This window comes from Empidonax traillii, unplaced genomic scaffold (genome assembly GCF_003031625.1).
Source record: "Empidonax traillii isolate 1590-97213 ecotype Southwest subspecies unplaced genomic scaffold, ASM303162v1 scaffold46:size3806547, whole genome shotgun sequence".
Classification (NCBI taxonomy): Eukaryota; Metazoa; Chordata; class Aves; order Passeriformes; family Tyrannidae; genus Empidonax; species Empidonax traillii.
Window position 1 is genome coordinate 225,803 of NW_020955239.1, and position 22,787 is coordinate 248,589.

Below are 22,787 nucleotides of genomic sequence, written 5' to 3' on the forward strand. Positions count from 1 at the left end.
CCGCTGCCTGGCTTTAGAGAATGGGTTTTCTTTCGCGTCTTCTCTCTCCTCTGACTCCTCCTCTTCTTCCCTCCTCCTCAGGGGGAGGGGAGGAGGGAGGCTCTGGGGCAGGAGTAGCCGGAGCAGGGAATTGTTTGGGAGTTCAGTCATCCAAAAGCCGTCTCCCGTATGGAGGGTCTGGCTTCCCGCATCCCGGCGTCTCTTCCCTCCTCCTCCTTCTCCTCCTCCTCCTCCTCCCGCCGCGCCTGAGCTCAGCGCAGCCCCCCATCCGCAGCGCTAACCCGCAGAAAAAGCACAACCACCACCCCCAAACCAAGGGCCCCGCACTTCCCCTTTCCCCCAAAACAGGCTTTCCCCCGCTCTTTCTCTTTTTCTTTTTTTTTTTTTTTCTTTCTTTCTTTCTTTTATTTCTGTGTGTATGTGTGTGTGTGTGTAGTGAATTCCCCGCAGATCCGGCCTGGAAGTTCACAGCTCCTGGAGTTAAGCCTCTTTGTTGCTTCCCTTCGTTTGGGGCATCTTTGTGTTTCCCCCCGCCTGCTCCACTGGAGACCGCGGTGAGTGAAGAGAAGGGGGCCCGGGCCTGGTGGCCCTGGCGAGGGGCCGGGAGAACGGACGGTGGTGGCGGGTGATGGGGCGCAGGGTTTTCCCCCATCCATCTCCAGGCAGCGGCAGAGTTTGGGAAGTTGGTGCGGGGATGCGAGGAAGGGGGTCTGCGTAGGGATGCGGGAGACGTGACAAGGGAGTAGGGGAGACCTGCTGGTCCCCTCCAGCCCGGGGCTTGTTTTGGCTCAGGCAGGTGAGATGTGGGGGGCTCGGATGTCTCCCTGCAGCTCTTCCTCCTCGGCGGGTCGGCAGCACTAATGGAGGGCCCCAGTGCACGCACACTCACTGCCGTGCTCCAGTGCTTGCCTGAAACTCTTCAAAAGCTTGGTCCTTCAAAAGCGAGGACCTTGCCCCGTCCTCGCTGCAGGCAGTCCGGGAGGGACGGTGAGTAGAGGAGGGAGGGAAAGGGAAAAGCTGTGCAAAGTAAACCATTCATCCTCCATTGCTCCAACTCTTGTCAAAAGCTGATGGGAGTTTGGAGGCAAGAGCTGGCTCTGGCAGATGCAAAGGCATTTCGGTTTGTGCTCTGTGAAGGGGCTGCTGCAAAGAAAAGTGGGGGTGGGTAGTCTCTTAGTAAAATTTTTTTCTTCCGCAACTGTAGAGTTTTTAGCCGTGGTGCAAGGATGAGGAGCGATTTGGGTCAGGGAGAGTAATTTTCTGCCCGGCAGTGGGATGTTGTAGGAATTGTGCACGCGTGCCTCCCTGCTTGGACTGCAACTTTGGCAGGTCCTCTGGATAGTGACTGTAAATAGAAAATGTGTTGGGGAGAAAGTGGGATGCTGAATTTGTAGCCATTTCCAAATGAGACTTTTTAAAGTGAAGATACTGATACTTACTTTGAAAAATAATGATAGACTTAAACTAATACCCCTGGCAAAAGGTATTTAATATACATCCCATATCTTTGGGCAGTTCCCCAACTAATTCTGGTACCCCAAGTGTTATTTCACTGGCATTGTGCAAAAGGCAGGTCAGGTCTATTAAAGTTGGGGGTTTTTTTTGCCCTTGTTTGTTTTAAAGAAACTCTCTTGACCTCTCTGCAGCATTATGTGAGTAGGATAACAGGAATCCATACACGCACTCAGCACCCGTTTGTAATTCCCAGCATGTGTTAAATGTTTTTCTTGGTGCCCAATTCTCTTTAATTTCTACATTGCTACCACAGTGTCTTTTTGATATGTTCATTTGCAATCTGCCATTTAAGTTTCTTTTCCCATGGGCTAAAAAACTATCATGGAAAATATTAGAAGAATGTGGGCGTTTTGTAAGTAGAATTTTATCTTAGCTTTCTTTTCTTTTGAAACTAACTGACTCAGTGTGCATATGATTAGGGGAGAGTTCTTCCAGATTTATGCCTATATACATTTATGGCAGACACTCTGATTTAATGGGTTGGATATTGAGGTTCATGGCTCAGGGAGGGATTTCAGCAGAAACACATCATTGGTTTGCAGCAAAGATTTGTTCTGTTTATTTAAGTGACCTAAAGAAATGAAGGTGAAATAACTTCCCAAGCTAATAGGAGTCATCTGGGGATCTTCTGAAGTAAATAGGACAATTAGGGAGAGCTGTGAGCTCCCTGCTGGGTGCATGATATTCTTTTACAAGGAATAAATGGAGTTTTGTTCCATGTCCTTTTCTTAATCCTCCCCTTCAGATAAAATTAGAGGGATTCATCCTGTATGTGCCATGCAGAAGAGGTCTCAGTAGGTGTTTGCTGTGAGAGTTGAAGTTAGATACAGTACAGGTCTCCCTGCTTCCCGCTGGGGAGTATGAGCCAGGTTCATCTGAAGGATGCACAAAGGTCCTCTGCGAGTTTGAAAGGCAAGTTCAGCTTTGTCCCTCTCATACACACGCACACCCACAGAACTTTGAGAGATATCTCAGTACAAATAGCTGAAAGCACACACATTTCCTCTCTGCTTAGAACCAAGAAGAAGTATTAGAGGTGCATGATTCTATAGATATGTGCTAGAAAATGGCATATAGGTCTTATGGGTGTTCTGCATCCCTGCAGTCTGGAAAATGCACCTTTTCTGTACCTTGTACTGACCAAGAGGTTCTTTGAGGTTGCAGAGTGAAACACAATATCTGGTGTTTGCAGAGGTCTTTCCAGCCCTCTGAGCGTGGGACTCTTGGCTTGGAGTTTTGCCCTGTTGAAGGACATTGCCCAGTTCACCTCACTCCTTGAAATTCTGCTCTGCCCTCAAAACTAGTAGCAGCCAGATCCCTCCAAGCCTTCAGTACCAAACTGGCCGTCCTACAGTGCTTTCAGGATGCAACTCCTTCATTTGACTAAGGCCAGGAGAGTTGCCCCTTCAGGAGCCAGCTGGAGCCTCCTGCCAAGCAAGGAGTATAGCAGGAGGGGCTATGAAGCAAGCAGCCTGCTTTGTCCCCATTCTCCCCAGTGATGCAGAGGAGAAGCTTCCTTTCCCAAGTAAAGAAAATTGATCCATTCCGGGCAGTTCTGAATTTTTGTACTTTCTTGTCATTGTTGCTGAATGACCACGCTTCACTGAAACACCACCAGATCTACTCACCGGTGTTTCCTGGCCTCTCCCTGAGCCAGATGCCCTTAGGAGCACAGAAACCTTGCAGTCTGATAAGAAGCACAACATGAAAAGCACTACCTGTGGTGTGGGAGAGAAGATGGGTGATAGGACAGGAAAGACATTTAAGTTGGAAGCATGTATTTGTTGTATCCACTCTCATGCCTCTCAGAGCAGAGCTCTCTGTCATACTGAGCCTCCTCAGGACTGCCACAGGGCTGGAGAGGCACCTCTGTGCCTCTATAATCGCCCTCTTCCCAGGCTGTTTCCCAATACCCTGCCTTTTGTGCGTCATAAAGAGAGGGAGCAATGCCAGGGAAGAGTATGTTGGGGGACCACACTGGTTGTTTTAGCCTAGGTTGGCCTGCAGGTGGGTTTTCAGACACTTCAGGCTCAGCTGGGCTCAATTTAGTCACTCAGCCTGCAAGATGTTACAACAGCAGTAGGTCAACATAACTCCAGGTTAACCAAAGTTCCTTTGACAGTAAGTGGTGGTATGTTGTTCATTTTAATATCAGGTGCCGAGTACTCCAGAGGTATGAGGCACAATTGCCTTGGACTTCTTTAGTGTGCAAAGATGACTTGCATGACTGCTGGCATGTTATGGACCAGGGCTTGCAAATCTCTTGGTTTAAACCGTTACCTCCTGGGCTAAAAACTTTGCAGTGAGAAGTCTACAGTTAGGATGGGATATCCCACAAGGAAAAGACTCTCTTGCAAAATCTTTGGAGACTTCCTGGTTCTGATTAGACTGAAAACATCCTGAGGGAAAAACCTGCTGCCATGTATTTGGTGCTCCTGTGGTCAGTCTCAGTTTAAGAGGTTGTTATGTATTCCAGTTCCTAGGCCACAAGAACAATTTAAGGTGAATAATGACTTAATGAATTGCAGGTCCTTAGGTGAAATGGGGGCAAATGCCATCTTCCACTTTACTAAATGTACTTTGGGTAACTGTTCCACGAAAGGTATCAAAAGCATCTTTTTCAATTTCCTGGATTTGGTTTAGTTTCTCTTAGCCTCGAATCATTTGACATCATATCTTCTGATTCACTGGCTGAACACAGTGCTTGCAGCCAGTTTTCTGGAGGGAATGCTTGCAGGATGGGAAGCTTTCAAAATTTGCTTCGTATGCATGTTTGCACTTTTAAAATCTCTCCACAGGAGCATGTGCTCCAGCAACACAGCTGTAGGAGTGTCCATGAGAAGCTAAGATAAAAGGAGTATGGATGCAGTGGAAGCAAGTTGGCTGAAAAGCTCAGAAAGATATTTGTTTCAGGGAAAACACCTTCTTGATGCTTACACAGTCCCAAAGCTGCTGCAGGCGGTGCAGGGCTTTCTGCTTAAACAGGGAACAACAGATCCCTGCCCTGAGGATGTTGCATGCTCCTTTTATTAAAATGGTCTCTCTTCCCTGCAAAAGGACAAATGGGATGGGAGGCTCAGCTCTGCCTAGTGGGGTTGTTAGCAGAGCACCTGGCACAGCACAGACAGGGTGCCTGAGAGAGGCTCTCAGGGCTGCCATTGTGTGTTGTAGGAGCTCTTGAGTAAGAGGCACTGCCAATTTATTTTGGCTCTGGTGGCATTGATGGAGGGAAATGTGCTTCAGGGAGCGTGTGGGACGTGCTCGAGCTTCTTCTCCCTCCTTGTGGGCACTGTGCCAGCACAGAGGTGAGAGCCAAACTTTATCCTTGCTTTCTGCTCAGCTGCTCTTGAGAGGCTGCTGCCCTGTGTCCAAAACCCTTCCCTGAGCTCCCCTTAGATGTGAGGATGGTGACTGCACCTTGTGCCTGTGCAGCTTGTTGGAGGCTTGCTGGGCAAAGTCCAAACCACACCACAGCATGTTGCCCCTATGAAAACCCACTGTTGTCAAGTTCCCGGAGGTTTTGGGCTGTGGTGTCTGTATATATGTATGCGAGAGCCAGATGGTGTTTTGGAAACAGGTCATTTTTCATTAACTTCTGTGCTCGGCACAGGCAGTAAGTCTTTCACCCCGAGTCCTGAGGTGGCAATGCCATTTTGGCTCTCTAAGGTCTGCTCTGGCAAGGAGATTAGCCAGCAGGTCATACTCTTATGAACAGCCATAGCCCTGGGGCCGTGCCAAATGCAAGGGATGCGTTCACTGATTGCAATGTCAGCGAGTCTGAACAAGCTAGTGTGTCTTAAACACTGTGCATCAGGCCCTTCTGCTGTTCTTTAAATCGTGAGTGGAGAGGGAGAGGGTGTAAATATCCCTGTCAGAACTGTGTTGTCAGCTTTCAAATACCAAAATGCTTTTTATTTTTCTTCTAACTGACAAAAGGACACGTTAGGCAGAGCCCTGTGAATTAATGTGTTGAGTTTAGTGTGGTTTAGAAAGACTGTGGTGATGTAAACGTACTGAGGTAGTCTTTTAGAAATAAACCTCAAATGTGGATACAGTGGCCTGGAACACAGGATTTGTATGCAAAATGCAGCTTCCTCTGATAATGTCACTCTAATTTATCCTAATACTATTAGGGAGAGCAGCCACCTGGCTTAGTGATGCCAGTGCTTTAGGGCTCAAGCCTGCGATGTGAGGAGAGATGCATGTCGGTCTCCACTACACTGCAGATTTCCCCCCAAGTTGGGGCAGGTTGCTCTTTGCCTCAGCTCTCCACCTGCAAAACCTGTAAGTGGCACTTCCCTGCCTCCTTGTGGTGTTGAGAATAGGTCTGCTGGAGATCAAGAGAGACCATACATTTGCTGGCCCTCGGAAAACCTGTCGGACAAGGACCGTGCTGGTTTCAGCAGAGAGCCTCCTGTGGCATTGACAGCTCAGTGGGGGGCTGCCTCTGGGGAACATCTGTCCTTGCTTGTTGCATGGATGTGGGCTCTGTAAGGGCTGTGGGATGCTTTTGGTTTGGAGGGTAGGCTGGATGTGGGGCTATAGAGGAGCCCCTCTCTGAGTGTGACCCTCGGGGAGTCCAGTGTAGGTAGTAGCAGTGCAGCTGCATCGAGTTTCTGGCTCTAGCCAGTGGTGGTACAGAGAGGCCATTATAATCCTAAATACTGTACAGTGTACATCTCAACAGGCAAAGTAGCTCCTGGGTTGGATTTTTTTCCCCTCACCCTCCTCCTCTCCGTCCCTTCAAATCTACTTTATGAAGTTCCTTCCCCTAAATTGCAAATTTGGCCTTATCTTCAAAGAAACCCTTTAGTGCCAAGCTTTTAAAGGTAGGGAGGAGGCGAGAGCAAAAACATCAAATCCATTAGCAGCCCAGTTGCCAGAGAAAATGTTTTTTAAAACATAATCTGAAACCTTAGTGTTTGGGAGCCAAAGCCGAGATTGAATACAAGTATGGGCCTTGTCCCCAGAGAGTCGCAACACTTGGAATACGTTGGCACAAAGACAGGCCATGGAACGAGGATTCTTGTGCATGCACGCACACAAATAGACAATTATTTGGAGGCCAATAGTATTCTGGATGCTGAAGAAACTTAATCTAGTGCCTTCTGTCCCAAGTTGCTCCCTGAGCTGTAGTTGACGTGAAGAGCATTCTCATCGCTCCAGCGCTCTGCAGGATGGCAGTCCCCTCTGGGGCAGGAAAGTTCCTGCTATTCCTTGACCACGGGTAGTAAAAGGACTAGCTGGTTCTTCTTTAGAGCCTGCTGCTGTCAGTGAGAGATTCCTTTGGGCCCCCCAAAATGGTGATGGGAATGATTATTTTTTATTTCCCCATAAGAAAGTTGCTTGTTTAACAAACCCAAGCCCTGTCAGATTGAAGGGGTGGGTTTGAGTCCCAGTGTCCAGAGGTATTTTCAAAAATGTGATGGATGGGGTATTTAAAAAATACCTGAGCTGACTTTATTGTAGTGGTGGAGAGTCAGTGAGATTTGTGCATTCAGAGATCAGACAGCTCTCCTCCTCACTTTTAAGTACAGGGTCACACTTGGTGGGTTTGTGGGATGGTCCCACTGTCACCAGTGTAGCAGCTGCCCAGATTAGTCCTGACCACCGAGTCCTGCATGGAAGTGGACTCTATTTCAGGAGTGGCTATCAGACACATCTTGGCTTGCAAGCAGTTGAAGTGCAGTTTCTAAGCCAGAGTCATCTGGGCAGAAGGAGGGCAAGATGCCCTAATTATCCAACTGTAATGGGGTTTGAATCCAGTGAGGAACACCTCATTACTAACTTTTTCGGGGGCCTTGTGGCATGGCCAGTGAGACCACAGCTGAGCTGTGGGACCCTTGCAGGAGGAGAAGGGCTTGTTATCTAGTAGCTCTTGAGTCCCTATGGGGACTTCCCTACACCTTGGCTGGCCAAGCAGGGTATCTGGCTTGTAGCTGTCAGCCACTTCTGGAGCTGGGGGCCTGTAGGGTGAGACAGGGCTGTGAGAAGGGGGCGCGTAGAGAGCTCCTCAGAGAGGCACGCCAGCTGCTCTGGATTTGTCCATCATCACTGTTTCATCACTTTTGGGGTATCTGGGAGTGGCTTAAAGAGAAAAGGTCTTTGCTTTCCAGCTGGGGAGGAGTAGAGCTCCTGTTTGCATGTACAGCTTGTGCCTGAACACCTCTGTAATGCTAGAGAGAAAGAGTCCAGGGCAGCACGAGGGCTTAGATGCCTTTGAGGACCTTGCTCTTCTGGGTGCCTGAGCTGCTGTGAAGGTTGCAAGAGTAGTTTAGCACATTGTCATTCCAGCTCCAGACCCTGCCAGAGATGACTGCCCAGCCAGCAAAGAGGGAGAAGGTCTTGGGACCATGGTCAACTGCGCTTGATGACCATGCAGCCCATTAGCTCCATGACGGATACTGGGAAAGAGAGGTCAGTACTAAGGTATAGAGCTGGAGCTGCTGGAGCCTGGGTATGTGTTTGCTGACCCTACTCCCCTCTTGGCAGGGAGGTATGCAGCCAGTTTCAGGAAGCATTAGGGAAGAGGGATGGTTTACACGGCTACAGCAAGGTAAGCCAGCCCTGTGTCTCATAGGACAGGCATTGGTCTACTTGAATTCTCACCAGAGCTGTACTTGCCTGGTGTGCAAATGTGCAGTACAAGCTGTGGGATCCTGCTGATGGCATCAGGAAGCCTGTGGTCTTTTGTGGGAGCAAGGGTCAGCTCCTTACATCATGTAGCAATTTAGGCAGGAACATACTTGCTAAATATACAGTTGTCCGGTTTTCTTCACAACTGCATGGAGTTCAGATTTGTGGAGGAGGGAATAGGAGCACAAAGAGAACAACATCAAGAGCAAGTGGCAAGCTGTGTTTACTGTTGATGCCTGACCCTATAATCTGTCTCCCTGGGGATAGCTTTGGACATCCCCAACCTCTGAGCCACTTGAAAGAACCACCTTTAAAAAAAATTTCCCAAACTAGTGACCAAGCAAACAAGCACACATTTCATTGGCCACAAAAATGTGAGCAAAACCCAGTTTTTGCATAGCTTCAGCATTGAAGATAAGTAGAGGTTTCTTGACTCTCTGGATGAAGGCCTGAGAAAGGCCTGCTATGCCATCTTCTGCCATCTCCATATTCCAAAATCTAAATTATTATTTGTATTACAGTTGCATCTACCAGTTTTAACCAAGGCTGGGACCCAGCTGTGATAGGTACCATGTTAACTTGTAGTGGGAGATGGTTTCTGCATCCCCATTCAAACCAGCAAGGCTCTTTGCAGAAAAGACGATAAATAAAGAGCCTGAAAAGGACACTTGTGCCTTGGAGTGACTTAGGTCAGGACTGGAGCTTAGTAAAGCCCCCATGTTGGCTGATACTCAGTCTTGTGCTCCTTCCTTCACCTTTCCCAGCTTGACAGAAGGGGAGATCAAAGTCAAGCATCACTAGGGTTTGACTGAAGGTCGTCTGCCTTGAAGCTGAGAGTTGCCTCATCTTCCTAAGCCATCAGCTCACATCATTCGGTAGAGAGTGACGTGGCTACATGTGCTCCAGTCAGTGGTTTCCCACATGGGACACGTGGCACTGCAGGTGTTGCTGGTGACATCTTGCCTCTGTGACAGGCCTTACATTGGGGTGGGCAGATGGTCTTGTGGAGCTAGGGGGTGGCAGGTGGAAAGCAAGAGTGTGTGGCTAAAGGGGAAGGAAAGGAGCCAGTTGTGTCTTTAATTCTCTCCTGTCAGCTAGTTTTCAGTTGTGGTATCATGCTTTGAAAGATAGCTGGAAGAGCAGAGAACCAGTGTAATAAAAGTGTTTTGCTTGCAGCGTGCAATCTCAAGTAAAACAATATCGTTACATAAATATTGTGTGCCTTCTTGCCACAGGGGGTCTGGGACTGTGCTCCTCCTTCTTTGGAGGCATTGCCTTCCAGTGCACGAGCCAAGGATGAACTCTAACAGATGCTGCTAAGGCCAAGTCCGTGGCTTGCACTGGGCCCAGGTGCAAGAGGAGATGTTCACATCTCCATGGTCAGCACAGAGGTACCTTACACTGGAAGGAACAGCGATGAGGGACAGCTGGGTTACCAGGAGCTGCTCTTCCTGAGAGCTGCCAGCCATACTGAGGGTATGTCTGGGGACACCCAGGGGTACCTGAACGCTAATCTGACCCCTGCAGGCACAGCTAGGCCAGGATGGAACAGCTGTGGGGACACCAATGGCAGGACATGAGCAAAAGCTGGCTTGATGGGTTAACTGGGATCTATTGCTCAAGAATGGTAGGAGTGCTTCAGTGAAACTTGGGCAGGTTCCTTCAACACTCCTTTCTTGTCTTAGAGCACTGCCTGGGGGAGCAGGTGGAGATGCGTATGCATCCTCTTCTGGTACCCATTTGTTTGCAGAAAGCTGTGGGCAAACTCTCCTGAGGGGCTGCTCATGGCCATATCCTGCTCCTGTCTGAGTAACAGCCTGAACTGCAGCTGGAGGCTTTTTGCTCAGAGGAATGCTTTTAAGCATACTGTTTTTAATGGAACTGTGTTGTCCTTGGCTCTTTGTGCCTGAGTGAAGAGATGACTCCAAGCTCTACTCTGCAGGGACAGGAGCCCATCTGAAGCAGGACTCTTCCATTTTGTGAGTGGGTTTGATCTGCCCTCTGCAAGCTAAATAATTGAATTACAGAAGAGATCTTAGATGAGGTATTTGTGCCATTACAAGGCTCAGTCAGTGCCTTGGGAGTGGAAGAGTGGTGGGAGATGTCAGACAGCTGCAAGGTTATGGCTTTTTCTTTCTCTGTTGATCCCAGGTCACTCCCTGTGAATGAAAGACTGTGAAGAGGCTGTTGCCTTCACTTCTGTCCAGCTGAACTAGACAGGGTGTGGGATGGAGAAGGTGTCAAGAAATGGGTTTGTGCCACCCATGCCTCCTCATGCTTTCAGAAAATAATCTGTTCCTCTCTCCTAGCACACACACCCCTTTCAGTTTTGCCTCAGACCCCGGAGAGAACAGGATTGCAGCTAAGGCTTCTAGAGTGCCCCTGTTCCCTGCGTGTGTGCTGCCTCCCAAAGGATATGGGTGCTGCTGCTAGGTCCTTGCACCCTCCTTCCCCTCCCTTTTCTGTCTTTATTTTCCCCTCCTCTGCCTGAGGTCCCTGTGCTGCCAGCAACAGTTGCCGGGGCTGAGAAAGGCTTGTTGGGCCATATCCTGGATGCCCCTGCCCTTACTTGTTTTGGGGAAGGCTGATAAGGAACAACTAGAGGTGCCTCCCCAGGCGCCATCCCACTGCCAGAGAGGTGCTCCCAGCCCTCTCCAACCGGAGGCGAGTGCCGAGTGCTGGCATGTCGGAGCGGGCCTGGGGAGCCCTTGCCCGGGCAGAGTGGCTGCCTGCAGACGCAGGCAGGGCTGCTGCCTCCCCAGAGGTTATTCTGGAGAAACACCGTCCTGTCTCCCCTGCCCTTCTTTCCCCCCAGCTGCTGGACTGGGGCTTGAGGGTTCGAAGGCAACATATTCCAGTCTGTGCCAGCGTTTGCCATCTCACAGGGTTTTGCGGGCTGGGAGGGCTTTATGCTGTCCTGTCTCCTCATGGGCAGTCAGAGAAGCAGCTCAGGGGGGCTGGCGGACATGGCATGTGCTGAGGTGCCAGCATCTGCACGGGGCATGTAGGCACCGAGCCAGACGGGCTCAGTGAGCTGTTAATGAGCCACAGATGGTCAGCTTCATCTGGGAGCCTGCCGACTTGGGCTTCTAGAGCTTTCTGCTGAAGAAATACATGAGTAAAAGCTGGTGGTAGGTAAGGGTTGGGAAGGAAGACCCTAAAATAAAGATCCTTCCGAAGGCATATCTGGGGGACCTCAAGAGATCACCTCTGCTAGAGGCTCATTTTGGTTTTTTCTGAAGGTCTCCTTAACTACTTGTGAGCTGCAAAAATAAAGAGTAATTTTCCATGTAAGAATTTTGTAGTTGATGGGTAAGACCAGCAGAGTTTTATCTGTGGCTTCTGCAGGGGAGGGTCTCTAGAGGCTCTGCTGGGGTACAAAACCCTGAAGGCTGTGATGGTTGCATTCCGCTCTTGCACGGGAAAGGACGCTCCCAACAGATGTTTGTTATCAGAAGAGCAAAGCAGAGAAACAGAAAAACTTCAGTTGGCCAGAAATGCAGAGGGAAATTGTCATTGTTCCCCTGCAGAGGGAATTCTTGAAGCTGCTTTTTGTCCCATTGTAACATTTTATGTTTATATAGCTTATCTCTTTCATGAGGGACTATTAAATCCTGCAGCATATTGTGGATGTGACGATATGAAAAAAGCTTTTTTTACCCATCCTGGAGCGGAGTGTGCCAGCTGCACAACTGGATCTAAAATCATGGAGCAGCGTTTTCTCACAACTGAGTGCTCTTTTTTTCCTAAAAGAGTTCATAGTATTTCCCAAATTAAGAAATGGTCAATCGTTTCCCTAATGGTCAGTCTGAAATTGTGTTTCCTTTAGATAGCTGAGTTTTCCCAGTCGCTAGAGAGAGGGGGGAAGACCTAATTCCTTTCCACTTCTAATATCTGTAACAAGTGACAGTATTTAATGTAGCATTTAACTGTGGAGAGTAGGTGCTGCCTGAGCGGGTCTACAGATAACTTTACACTGAACAGTTAAAGTTTCTTCCAGGGATATTTCATGCTATGGGACAATCACAGACTTCCCTTCTCAAAGAAAGCGTTGGCAGTCCCTGTAAGCAATTAGAGATAAATGTCCTTGAGGCAGAGGATGGCTTTCCTAAAGCACCTAATGCTGAGGTCTTAAAGGAATCTCTGTAAAATGAGACAATCCTTATGTTCCTTTACTGGACAGTAATGTAAGGATCTTTGGAAGATCCAGATGTAGTTTTAGATTCTTTTTTCCTGCTGGACAAGCAAATATTAGGATTTTGCCATGTTTTCCCAGACCAGTTCTGGTGAGTCTTTGGAGAGCATGACCTGATTTTTCCTGTGAGATGCATACAAGCACCTCTCAAGCAAAGGTGATTTTTGCATCAAAAAGGCTTTCTAAATTGATAAAGCACTTCTCAACACAAAAACGTCTTAGTCCTTTGCAACAGAAGGAGAGGTAGACTTCTTGGATTAGACTATTAATCTTAGATTTAGGCATTTAAGAATATCTTGGGCTGAACAGAATAGGTTGGGAGATGGAGAACAGATTAGAAACTCCTATTGTCACCTCCCAAAGCCTAGGAGCTGGTGTCACTGTTTATTCTTGGTCTCTTTACTGCTTACAGTTTTCTCCAAAAATGACTAAACATATAAAAAAAGGTTTGGGTTTGGGGTTTGAGGTTTCTTTTTTTTCTTCCTAAATTCTAGGCCAGAGTTTGACCACAGTCATGTAGTTGTTTTTTCTCCCTTACTTCCAAATGCAGTCACATAACAATAGCCTGGAAAAAAAGTACTGGAAGTGATTTGTTCATGAATTTGTGTCCTTTTTTGGGCTACAAGGAGTGGGTTAGCATTTGGGTAAGGAGGCTGGGAGCTCCAAGCCATCTCTTTCAAGGTTGAAGGGGGTGTAAATGGGAATCATCCTGGTAAAATGAGATGTACTGTAGAGAGGCAGCCTTTCCTGGGCAAGCATTTCCATTGCTCCATGTGCAGAGCCTCATGCTCGGGACACCTTTTCTCGGCTGAACCCAGGACTTTATTTGCTATTTATGTAATAGCAGAGTCTTGTACAGATGCTGTTTAACAGGCTTTGTCTGCCACAGGCAGGCAGGGACGAACTAGAAGAGAAACGCTCCTCCTGTATTAAGGCTTCTCCAGAAGTGGGTGACTGTTTGCTGTCCTTAACAATCTGCTAATGGGAGGTAGTGGGTGGTGTTGTCCTTCTTATTTATTTAATGTAGGATGTCATGACAGATGGCGATTTTGACTGTTGTCCACAGCTGTAGAAAATGCTTCCTAAACCAGGTTGACTAGGATGGGGGCATTGTAGCTGAAGAGACATGGGATCATCTGTGAAAGAGGAAAACCGGTCAGTCCCAGTTGGCTGTGTTCAGTCATCTCTCTCCTGAGGAGCAGGAAAAGACGTGTTTTGCCGACAGGGTTAGGGGATACATTTTTAGTGTCTGGATTTTTGGGTCTTGGGAAGTGATACCTCTGATTACAACGGAAATGAAAGGTCACCAGGTGGGACAAAAATGAATATGGGATTGCTGTGCTGGTCAGGAGGGTGTTTGTTGAAATATCAAACAGTACAGCCAGTGAAATCTTCACATTTTATTGATGTTTCAGTGAATTTGGTCCCTATAGGAGAGAAAGCAGAAGCAAGTGAAGCTTGTGCATGTTGGCAAGAGAATATAATCTGATAAAGGCTAGACCAGTCCGTAAAGTTTTCAAATCGCAGGAAATTTCCTCAAAGTATTTATTTATTTATGGCTTTGCTGAAAAATTTTCAACCAGCTGTGTTTAAAAATATAACAGTAATGAGATACTTAAAAAAAGGAGTTAATCTCTCCCTCAGAGTGCCAGCTGTAGCACAAGCGAGCCCTGGGGAATCACAGTGGCCTAACCCTGCAGCCTGGGAGCCAAAGTCACACCTTGGGAAGCCAAACCCCAGAGGGAAGCACCAGCCTGTGGCAGCTCATAGGGATGCTGGAGGGGTGACCATTTGGCCATCCTCCAGGGGCAGCAGATTTAGCCTGCCCAGCTCTTCCGCTCTCCGAATCTCCCCAGTTCTTACAGACCCCGGCCCCTTGTCCTCAGGGCAGCAAGACCCAGTTTTGTCTGAACTGCTGGGAGGCCTTGAACTGTCTCTGACACCCCCAATGGGGAAATGCTGGAATGAGGAGGAGGGGAAACCGAGGGCTTTTGTGCTGAGGGAACAAAAAACATGCTCTGCATGTCCCGGGGTTCGGCTTTTACAGACTACAAACTGGACTGGGTTTTTTTGTTTGGCTTTTAAATGCTTCTTTGGCCAATGTGCTTTTTTTTCTTTTTTTTTTTCTTTTTTTTTTTTTTTTTTTTTTTTTTTTTTTTTTTTTTTTTTTTTTTTTTTTTTTTTTTTTTTTTTTTTTTTTTTTTTTTTTGTCTGGAGGATGTCTCTTTGTGAGGCAGAGCCAGTCTGGGACTCTTCATTTGGCCCATCCAGCTTATCCACAAAGCATGCACAAGCCATCTTCTCCAGGCTCATTTCCTCCAGGATTCCCTATGGCTTTGCAATGGCTAAGCCTTTGTGTTTGATATCCAAGGCAGAAAGGCCATCAAGGGCAGGCCAGCTGTGCTCTGTCCTCCAGCCCTGTGCCAACAGGGCTCAGTGCAGGGTGGGGAAGCTCTGTGAGAGCTACAGCTGTGAGAACGGTGAGAAATGTGTGTGGTGATTAGCAGAAATTGTTTTGAGGAAGAAGATGCCTCTTCTGATGGTGGTGGCGCAGCACATGGTGGATGGGAAAGATAGAGCAAGTTAGTTTTGGTCACAGGTGGAGGACTGTGTGGAGAAGTCTTGTTTCCTGTGGGCCTACAGCTTTCAGCTTCAAGATGCATATCACAACAGAAAAATCTCCTCTCCTCTCTTTCCTTTTTCTACCACTGGTAGCTAATCAAGATTCAGTTTTAATGACTTCCCTCTACTCTCTCTGCTTCCTCTCCCCCTGCCCCACACATGCCTTTTTTATATTTTTTTAATGCATTTTTTTGGCAGAAGTTTAAACGCAAGAAGCGCTTGGACCAAGATGAAAACAGTGGAGGAGCATGTTGGGCAGTGCAGTGCTTTGTTCTGAGTTCAGGGGGAGAAGAGGGGGAAGTGAGGGGGGACGGATGTCATTTCCCAGATGGGGACCCTGCCAAAGATGTTCTTGCTGCAGAAAGCACAGAACGATTTTTGAGGTTATACCAGGTTTAACCCTTTGTCGACCCAATTCTGCCACGCAGGGAAACACCAGACTCCTGGACCTAAAATGAGACTGTTATGTGGCCCAGGTGACCTGAATGGTCTCAAGCCAAAGTCTGCTGTTGTGACTAAATACCAGCAACAGTCCAAAGTTTTTATTGGAAACCCTAATGAGGGTATGAGCAATGCGCACTTGTTTATGAGTGAGGGTCCCACACTGGTGCAGTTGCTGTTGAAAAAGAAAGATCAGTATGTTCCTTACAGGGGGTCAGGACTGCTGTGCTGTCTCCTGTCCTGCCAGAAGCACCTAGTGGGAGTTGGGATGTTGCTAAACTCTGCCTCAGCTGTTCCCATTGTGGGGTAGGGAACTTCTGCCTCACGATGCTCAGAAAACACCTTGTCCTTTGACCAAAAGAGCCCTGTGCTGCTGGGGACCACTGGGAGATCACAGCACTGGTTCCTCCTCTCTGGTTTGAACCAGTGTCTCATGTAAGGAAAATGTGGGTTTAGAGGGCATGAGGGGTGGAAAACCTCCATAGGCTTGTGCTGCTGCTATATGTGTGTCTGCCTTGGGCCATAAATATTGCATGGTGTGTAGGTTGCTGATTTCATTGCCCCAGGGCTGTTGTACAGTAGCAAACTAAGGGTGAGGATACAGAAAGGGAGCAAAGAGAGAAAAGTTAAGGCAACTTTGTCGCTTCATTAATATATCTTCCAGGTTAGAAATACTTGGAGCACTCGTGTCAGGACCCCAGAGGAGTTCATTTATCTCCTGATTAAAAAACGTCAAGGGTTTTTGTTTGTGGTGCTGGACTGTTTCTTGGTATGGAGGTCCAGTATCTTCAATCTGAGTGGGATTCTACTGGGAAAGACTACCCTCTTCCCTCAGAGTTGGAGCGGACCAGTGCTGTATGCATAAAATGCATAAAGTCCCTTTGTGTAAACTCAGGTAGAGTCACTGTTCACCAGAACCAAACCTGCAAGCCTCTTCTTTGTGGAGACCAGCAGTTTCTTTGGTCCTTTGATCTCTCAGTCCTTTTTCTCTGGCCCAGGGGGATAACAGCTTCCCTAATCCCTCCATGAACCTCCTGAACATAAACACAATCATCTGCTACAAAGAAGGTGTCAGTAACTTTGGGCTGCGGGCCACAGACTTCCTCTTCGCAGCATCTTTGGCTGCAACACGCGAATTTTTGATCACTTGTGCAGATTGCTGCGGGCTGCAAACATGACAAGGGGTGGTTATAGCAGCACCACTGTGGGTGCATCCATGACCTGTGACTAACAGAGAAGTGATGCATCCAGTGCTGGCCTTGAAACACGCCTTGTGTCTTGCACACTTCTTTCTAGACTGCCAAGAGAGGTCTGATCTGTAGGAAATGAATATAGCGGCACTCTGGTGTCACCCGTTGGGATGCAGCAGGGAAGAATAAGGACATGTGGATAAAAAACAAGTGTGCAGGATTGCCTGTGATGGGTTTCAGCTTCATTTTGGATGTGCAATCCTGAATGCTTTCCCATGGAAGTCAGCAGGCCTGGATGGAAATTTCATGTGCGCAACTCACTGCACAGCGTGTCTGAACTTGCATATTTTTCACCCCTTTTCTTGGACCCTGTAAGTCATCCAGGTGCCCTTTTCAGCAGCCTTGTGAACCATGGGTGGGAAGCACTGACCGACGGACAGGCACTTGGGTGGGAAGCAGAAGACCAGTGTTTTCCTTCACTTGCTCAGTGCCCCCGAGCTGGGATCAGCTGGCTTGCACTTAGATCTGTGGTGTGTTTGGCCCTGGTCTCTGGCTCCTCCTAGGCACAGCAACTGCCACCACAGGTTTCTAGGTAAAGTGGTACTTAAATGCATGACACCAATAGCTATTGAGTATCGCTCCTTGTCTTCGAGGACTCTCTTCAGCTTAGAGTTTTTGGCTTCATTTCATTTGCCCAGGTGGTTGCTTGTGTGTGGTGCAGGAAAGTGTCCACTGAACCCACACAGACTGCTGTACCCATACCTGCCCAGGTCTGCATTTCCTGTTCATTTTGAAGGCATGAATTGCTCCTTGTTTGTCCAGCCTGGTGGTGGGTCCTCCTGCAGTAGCTCAGCCCCTTGGCTTCACTAGTGCCTACTGATGGGCTCAGTTGGCCTGTGACTGCTGATCATGGGGTATTTGCAAATGGTGCCACATTGGCTCTGCTGCTTCTCCTTCTCTGTTTACTTAGTTCTTGGCAGCTGCATGTTTGAATGTTTGCTTGACAAACACTTTCCCTGCAGTCTGTGATTACAGAAAGTTTAGTCTGACAAACACCACTGAATTATCCAGTTCTCTGTTGTCAATAATATCTTGGTTGCTGTCTCCCTTAACCAAAATATTTTGTGTGTGGTGCATATTCATATTTTTCCCCTTGTTGCAATCAGCCTGCCCCTCCCTGCTTGGTTCAGTTACTGAGGCAGTATCCTCAGGATGCTGACATCTGTATTTTACTAATCTAAAAATCCTGGGGCTACCAGGAAGCAGTACAGATAATAACACTACATACCTGTCTAGCACCTTTCATCTGAGAATCTGAAATTGTCTGACTCATGTTCATCTGGTTACTGCTTGTACCAGCTGGGCTCTGTTATTCCTGTTTTTGCAGCCTGGAAAGCTGAGACACAAGGTAGGGATATGTTTTGTCCAGTAGAGGAAGCAAATCCAGAAATGTGGCATCATAACTTCCAAGACTGTGAGTTTCTGTCCCTCTGTGTCTTGCAGTACCTAATTCGCCTCCAAAAGGGAAAGAGTTCGGAGTGGGATGGTTGTTTTTGAGCAATGTTTTATTTATAGTGATCCATGGCTTTCATGGATCAGTAAATTCCACCCAAGAGCAAAAAGGCAATTGCAAGGTTTCTCCAAGGTAAGTTACCTTCCTTGACAATGATCAGGGGTCCATAATGCAATTCCCAGGAAGAGCACTATCCAAATACTGCCCCTTGTTGTCAGTGTGGTGGTTTGGAGCGATGCTGAGGGACAGGTGTTCCTAGCTGGCCCGGAGAGGGTAAAGATCTTACTGTGTTTCAGGGGTGGTAACAAGACTGGTGAAAACATGTCTGCAGGTGGCTGGGTGGTCAGACTGGTCTGTTAATCTGTCCAGCTGCTGGCCTGTTTTGGATGAGATCCAAGACCAGGTAGGGCACTACTGCTTTTCTTACAGCTTCCAAACACAGCTGAGGACCTTCCAGGCAAACCTGGGCTGGTTTACGGGTTTGGGTGGAAACCACAAGCAAACCACGTCAAATTGCTGGATTCTACCCCAAACCAGGCAGAGTGCATAGGCTTCTGTTTCTTTTTGTATGGAGATGACTGGGAGAGGTGGGAGAGTGAGGAAAACTGCGTGGATCCAGTGTTTATATAAGGCCATGGGTGATCCATTCCTAAAGCCTGCAAGTGCAATTCCCTTGGTTGGACCAGACTGGTGAGGCCAGAATAATAAATAATACCTGAGCTGACATCTCCTGGGAACTTGGGTTTGAGAGGAGGGATATTTTGCCTGAAACCCTTCCAGAAAGGGACAATTGGAGGGGGATTAGTGTAAATGTGTGCCGTCAACATCTGTAATCTCAGCCGAGGTGATGGGGCACTTGGGTCAGGGTTTCCTGTGCTGTGGGGCCCTGGAGCATAGTGTGCATCAGAAATAAGAAACCCTAAGAAAGAAAGGGGGAGAATTGCATGCCCCGAGGGGTAGAAGTGTATTTATTTTTCATGTGTTGCATCAGAACACAGTAATTTTACCTGAGAGGGAGGACAAGCGCGTGCAAAAACAGTTCATCTTGCTAGGAAAGGGAGTGGGGAAGTGTGATGCCAAATAGCTTGGGTAATGTGGCTGTAGGGCTGTCTCTCCCCTCCACATCCACGCAGGGCACAAGATCAGCACCCATACATAGAGACCTTCCTTCAGGCATGTGCCAGGGCTTTGTAACGGAGTCACGCTCTCCTGCTGAGGCCAGGGCACCCCTAGTCCCCACTCTACCCCCCTTTCTCCCCTTCCCCCTTCTCCCATGTGCTTTGATTCCTTCTGCAAACAGTGTATGCCAAATCCAACTTCACAGCTGGCTCTGCTCCACGTGTTTGTTTTCTATGCCTGCGCGGCGCTCGCCAGCTCCGCTTGCGCCACGGCTCAGAGGTGGAGGCGGCGGGGGGAGAGCAGGGGTGGTAGGGAGGGAAACAGGAGCAGGCTGCTGCTTGCCAAGCCCTTATTTGTTTAAAGCTTAAGCCTGTTTGAGAGAGCCTTTTTGGAGTGAGGGGTAAGTGGCAGGGGTGGGATGCTGGGGAATGGAGAAAGTAAACTGTGCGTCAAGGAAAGCAAACTTTACAGCTGGAATTGCTGCTGATGCTTGTTGTGTGAAAGGCCAGGGGAGGTGCCTTCGGCTCTGTGCTCCTGCTTTTAATGTGGGTACGAGTGCGAATGGGCAAGGGTGAAAAGAGGGGAGCCAGGGGCAGGTCTGTGCTGTGCCCAGTCATCGCAGGCGCTGCTGCTTGGCCAGCACTGGCCATGGTGCTTGCCAGTGTGTCCTAATGTCTGGCTGAGGCATGGGCAGGTGTGTCTCCCTTCCCAGGCCCTGAGGCATCAGTGTTTTGCCACCTTTTTGTTATGGAGCATCATCTTGTTGACAGGGAGAAACCATATGCTGGCCCTTCCCCTCTGTCTCTGCAGGGTAACGTGAGGTCTTGTTCCATCTCCTGCCGGGTTTGGCTCACAGTCCTCAACATGACCATTAGTTTTGGAGAGGTATATTTATTGTTGGGGTGGCAGATGAGGCAAATCACATGCAGACACAATCTTTTAAAAAACCCAAACGATGCTACCCTGTCCATAGCTGGGACAGGGGAAATCTGTCACCCATCCCAAGACCGTACGGTGAGTGCCTCCCCCATCATTTTTCGCCTCTATGTGGTTTTGGAGCAGCGTGGCAGCTGCTGGTCATGGCACAAATGTGGGCTGTGGCTCAGCCCATCTGGGTTCTGGCACTCGGTGCTGAGTACCCACACCCCACCTGGGTGTTTGGCACCAGACAGAGCATTTTCTGTGGGCAGTCATTTCTGTCCCTTTGTTTTGCTAGCCTTGAGCTTCCTCTTATGTTTTTTTAGTAGTGACATGTCTTGCAGGGGAAATTTGTCCCATCAGAGAGTTCTACAGGCTTTTGACCTGCTCCCATAAACAAAATTATTATTGTTAGTGAAAAGCAGTTAAGTGACAGCTATGGAGAGTAAAAATTTCCATTTATTCGCAAATTTATAAAAGAAATCTTCAAAGGACAAGAAAAATGGGCTTGTGCTCTTTTGCATCCCAGCAACAAGTCATTGCTGAAAGGAGTGCAAACTAGAAGGCAGTTTCTCTTTATGGTGGTGATGGGGATGTCTCTAAAGCCAGCCATCTGGGGATTAAACTTTGTATTGACGTTACTGGCAAGTACTTTGTCCTGTCTCTTTTGTGTGCTCTTCTGGATTTTGATGTCAGCAGTGTTAAACTAGCCTTGCACTTGTTAATGCAGTTTCTGGGCCTGCTCCCATTGAAGTCATGGCAAAGATCAGGCTGATTTTGGTGGTAGCAGAATCAAGTCCTCTGTTATGATCCAGAGGATGCATTGTTTTAGCAGGTATTTCTGCTGTGCCACTGGCTTATATTTAAGATAAGCTCGGTCAGTTTTTTACTACAGCTGTTGTAAGCACCCCTGCTCTTCAAATACACACTGGAAGAAAGTTCAAAAGCTAGGAAAACTATCCAGGTCTTTGCTCTGCTCCAACAGGAAAATTTCCCCATAGCAGCTTCCTCCAAGGAAGGTTTAACGGTGTTGCTGGCAGTTTCTGTGGACTTTTCCGGTTTGTGGGGGAGGGGTCGTTGGTTTATTTGTTTCATTCTATTTTGTTTCTGGTTGGACATGGACAAGATTTTTCTATTGTTCCCAGACAAAGATGATTTTGATTATTTTTTTTTTTTAATTTGGTACTCAAAAGTAGGCTTATGCTTAAGAATATGAAGACATGGGCTGCTCTCAAAAAGCATCCATAGCTGCTGTCTCTCTGGCTTGTGATCTACTCTGTGAGCAAGAGCATCCAGGTCCCAGTTCAGAGGTAGCCATAGCTGAGAGACACACTGAAATGCTCCTTTCTCCCTGAGCACTCCCGCTGTGCTTTGTGCAGATGCTGACTGGTGTGCCTGGTATACCATTCCTCTGTGCTGTGGTTTATGTTATACGGAGAGGGGAGTGTTTCTACTGGTGGTTACCAGCATGAATGGGTGCTGTGATATTTATTGTCTGTCCTGTGCAAGCTTGACCCCATCATGTGACAAACAATAAACCAGAGATGGGTCTTTTCAGGGCAGCTCCATGTCACACCTTTGCCATGATTTGTGGTCCTTCTTCTTGTTCGTGACCATTGGTCCAGCTACATGTAGGATGATTTTAGATAGCCTAGGATTCAGGGTTTATAGCGTTGCTGCCACATCAGTGGCAAAATGGTTGTTCTGGTCAACATGTTGGTGTCCTGTGGTTGGGGAGTGAGAGTTGGCTGGGGGTGTGTGCTCTCCAGAAGCTACTGGGGGAAGTGACACAGTGCAGAGCTGAGCAAAAACACCTTTGGAGGAGAGCATCCTGCTTTCCCATGGAAAAATGCTGTTTTGCTGGGACCAGAGCACACTGTGGAAGCACATCTGTTGATTAAGCTTTTGTCTTGGAGCAGCATGGAGTTTCTGGTGAGAGCAGGGTGGTTTACCTGCTATTTTAAGTAAGCCACATTTAAGCAAAGTGGAAGAGTGGCAGCTGGGAGAGAGGTGATAATCCCAGGTGACAGCCCATGCTTGGAGGAAGGCAGGGCTAGGACTTGAACCTGGATGCACACATGGTAGGTGAGCTGTGAAGTTGCCTGCTCCTTGCCTGACCAAGCTCTGAAGCAATGGGGACAAATGTAACGTAAAGAAATTGGCCAAAATCCCAACTTCCCCATTTCTTTGTCTTTCCTGACCCTCTCATCTCAATCTAATTTTCCTGCCTTTTCCTTTCTGCCACCTTTATTCCCCACTTACCTTTAGTATCTCAGAGGGCTTTTGCCCAGCATCACTTTCCCTGCATCTGCTGGGGCTGCCTTCTCTCTGACCTCTCCCTGACCCAGGCAGCAATTAGAGCCTCAACATCAGACTTCAAGGTTTGGGTTTTTTTTTTTGTTTGAAAAGGATGGGAAGGGAAAAACAAAAGCAGTGCCCTGAGTAATGTAAACTGGCCACAGGCACATCTGTGCCTGTTCGATGACAGCTCCTGGTGGGAACTGCCTGTCCCTCCCAGCGCTCTCCTCCACTGCAGTTGCTGACAGGGAGGGGAACAACCTGACGCCCAGCTCCTGTTGATGTGGGATTTGGCGTAGTGGAGCCCAGACCAGAGACAGCTGCATGGCCTGGTGCTCTC

The 22,787-nt window shown here is 48.1% G+C and overlaps 1 protein-coding gene across 2 annotated transcripts in view; it reads left to right on the forward strand.

Moving 5' to 3' along the window:
- Window positions 1-425: 425 nt before the first annotated feature.
- The window catches only part of BOC (BOC cell adhesion associated, oncogene regulated), a 55,305-nt gene continuing 32,943 nt past the window's right edge, over window positions 426-22,787 (forward strand). For both annotated transcript variants that reach the window (XM_027878812.1, XM_027878813.1), the window contains exon 1: window positions 426-554. The gene's annotated coding sequence lies outside the window, so the exon portion shown is untranslated. The remainder of the gene's footprint in view (window positions 555-22,787) is intronic.